Raw genomic sequence first — 3,612 nt, forward strand, 5'->3', positions numbered from 1 at the left:
TACCATTTATGAGACTAGTTTTGGATTCGATCATGAAATCGGAGTAATGAGATAATATAGTTATTGCTATTCTATGAGATCAAGCCGTGGATTCGATCATAGAATCAGAACAATTGTTTATTGCCATTTCGTGGGACCAGTCGCAGATTCGACCATGGAATAAGAGCAATTGTTATTGCCATTCCATGGGACCAGTCGTGGATTCGACCATGGAATAGGATCAACTGTAATTAGGAATAATTAACTTTGTGGCTCTATACTAGCAGAGCAAGCTGTCTAGGAGCATTAATTGTCTCGATATGAGCTTGTCGGTAAGTCATATCCTTTATATAGTCAGGGTAAACTCGTTGTTTGTTCCTGAAGACGTTATCGCTTTATACTAGCAGAGCAAGCTGTCTAGGAGCCGTCCATCTCGTGATACTATATAGAAATAATCACTGAAAGTATTCAGTATTCATGAGATATGCCGTCGTCCAGTCGTGAGACTACACATCTACATGTACTCTGAGAGAAAGTACTCTCCGTTGAGAATTCGATGAGAGACCCGTGTCTCGATACTCACGTCTGACTGCTGGATCAGAGCTTCGTGTAATTATGAGTTTACGATTTTAGCCCTTGTCGAAAATCCACCATCTACAGATACCTATGAGTTTTGTTCCGTCTTTTGATAAATCAAGGTCCACAGGAACCAATTGATAAACCATATTTATATTCCCGAAGAAGAACCTAGTATTATCAATAACCTCACAATAATCTTAATCGTATGGAAGCGAAACAAGATATTGTGGAATCACAAACGATGAGACGAAGATGTTTGTGACTATTTTTTATCTTGCCTATCGGAGAATCAATCTCGAGCAAATCTTAGAGAAGATAATACTCAATATGATAGAACAAGGCAAGATCAGAACACGCAACTACCGAGAAAATAGTTGGGTTTGGCTTCACAATCCCGATGAAGTCTTTAAGTCGTTAACCTACAGGGTTTCGTGAAAAACCTAAGGTTAAAGGAGAATCGACTCGAGTCGCAACTAGTATCACACAGGAGGTGTGGGGATTAGGTTTCCAAGTTGCTAGAGTTTTCCCTTATATAGTTTTAAAATCAGGGTTTGCAATCTTAGTTACCTTGGTAACAAAGCATTCAATATTCACCATTAGATGAAAACCTGATGAGATTCAAGCTAATATCTTTCAACCGTTAGATCGAACTTAGCTTGTTATACACAAATGTAATGTACCTTCATTTAGGTATGAGTAACCGTACCTGAACGTGTACACTAGGTTGGCTCAACAGTAGTAAACCGAAGTTAGCTATATGAACACTCTCATATCAACCTTATTCATCTTAACCACAACTAGTTCAAACGACTCAAATGAAACTAGTTATAGAGTTGTTCAATTGCTATATTCTCATAGAAGTATACAAGAACACAATTGAAGCAAAATCGGTTTGATTCACTCGAATCAATTCATGAACATTATTTCCACGGTTTGTGAAGAATGCATTCCTTATTATATGAATGTATTAGTACATGACTACACCAAATATGCAGATTAGTAACCCAGATTAGTAACGGGCATTTAGTCGTTACTAATTCGCAACTAAAAATTCGAGTTACTAATTTTTAATAACAGCCTCCCGCTGTTACTAATTTTGAAACGGCCCAGGCCCGGTTACAAATAGTAACTGCTGAAATAAAATCATGCCAAGAGTTCGTGTGCATGGTAACACAAGGCCTCATATTTCCGCCCAAATATTAGTAATTGTTTTCAACTTCAGAGATAATTTTCCCCTATGTATATCTTATCTAAACTCCCCCCGCAACCACATTATCTTCTTTTCCCTTCCTTCTTCACCGAGCAAGCAGAGCAACCACTCCTTCTTCTATTCCTTCTTCTTCTCGAGCACCACCATCACCATCTCACTGCTACCAGCACCATTATCTACCTTCTTCTTTTTATTAAATCAACTTTCCCTATAACCCCCTTGTTTATCTCTACAGTGGAACCCCACATATAGGATTTCTATTTTTCTTATCTAGGGTTTCAATTATAGAGATGGACAAGAGATTATTTCGATTGATCTAAAGGAGGACGCGAATTGAAAAATAAAGGTTGCAAATAATTTTGATTGATCTACAAGAGGTTCTTAATCAGGTGATTTTTCATTGCTGAGTTTCAATTTTCTTACAAATTCGAAGTTCAGTTGTTTCATTGCGATGATCTGAACAATCGATGAACTGAACCATAATAAAGTCTGATTTCCTTAGTTCAATTTTGAAGATTGTTAAGAACCCTAACTTTGATTTTGTTGTTTGATGTACATTAGCAGGTGAACCATCTAAAAAACTACGAAAGGGTTTTCAATTTTGATTATCTTGGTTTGTTTATTTTGTATTGGTTGTTAAGTTTTGGGTGTTTTACATACAGGAAAAATTAAGCATTTTGGGTTTATCGCGTTTGTATCTCCTAAAGTTTATACCTGTACTTGATGTGGTTCGCTTCGATGGTCGTCTGCACGTGATATCTCCAGGCGCGACTCTAATATGCTTGACATGAAGAAGTCCATGGGTCTTGCTGATACATATGATGAAGGTAATAGAAACGGACCTTGACGGATTACTAGACTGCCGAAGTTTCTGATCATATACTTTTTTATCCGACTCCATTACTGCTAATGTATGTGGTTTAAGGGAAAATATCAAAACCTAGAAGTTCTGGCATTTTAGATGGAGACAAGGATCGCCTCTTTGGAAGAAGAATTGAAAGTTGTGCCGAATGATCAACTCTGCAATCAGTTGTTAGAATGAGTAGGTGTTCAAATCGTTTATTTGAATAAATTGAAACCCTTCTTATTGGATAATCGTGATACTTCCGAAAAACCGAAATTCTTGATCAATGGAGGAACAATATCACCGTTTTTATTCAATAAGATACCAAAGTGGATGATTGACTCATTTCATACTAAAATAATTGCAGGAAAGACTTTGATAACACTGATTCCTATTTCTCAATGATATCCGATGATCAAGAGAACAACCTAACGTGTAAAAGCACTAATCAAGTTTAATTCCCTAGATGCATTAAGTTCTATGAAATCAGGCCAATCAAAGCAATCGAACGTGTAAAAGCACTAATCCGATTTAACAAAGGTTATAATTCACTTGTGACTACTAGGATGTATCACTACAAGCAATACTCACAATTATGTTACTTGCAATCAGAAATTTATCACTTTTGCGTATAATAAACTCTAATCTAGCAATAAAGATGAAAGCAAACTCAATCGATTCGCGACTCGACTAAACAAGCATTCAAATCATGTAGCAATATTAATGGTGAATCATAAATGATAATATTGAGACAAAACTAATATATCAAACAAGGATTCATGTTATGTGAAATTTAACTAATCCATAACCAATGATAAATTAAGCACTCATGTTAAAGGAGTTCATCACAAGAAGGAAGATAAAATCTATCATGTTGTAAAACCCTAGAACAAAAGTAGAAGTGAAGATAAGATCCTCCCTAAAGATATAAGGCTGTTTTCTTTCATAAGCTTCCTCACGTGAGAAATAGTTGCTGAAATACCAAGTGGGCCACACAAAA

General features: G+C 36.2%; 1 long non-coding RNA gene across 1 annotated transcript; it reads left to right on the forward strand.

The window, feature by feature from the left end:
* Positions 1-1,837: 1,837 nt before the first annotated feature.
* Positions 1,838-2,957, forward strand: LOC113292927. Its single transcript, XR_003331951.1, has 2 exons — positions 1,838-2,157; positions 2,431-2,957. It is a non-coding gene; the product is annotated as an uncharacterized LOC113292927 (long non-coding RNA).
* Positions 2,958-3,612: the final 655 nt, after the last annotated feature.

Source organism: Papaver somniferum, chromosome 7, assembly GCF_003573695.1.
Source record: "Papaver somniferum cultivar HN1 chromosome 7, ASM357369v1, whole genome shotgun sequence".
Taxonomy (NCBI): Eukaryota; Viridiplantae; Streptophyta; class Magnoliopsida; order Ranunculales; family Papaveraceae; genus Papaver; species Papaver somniferum.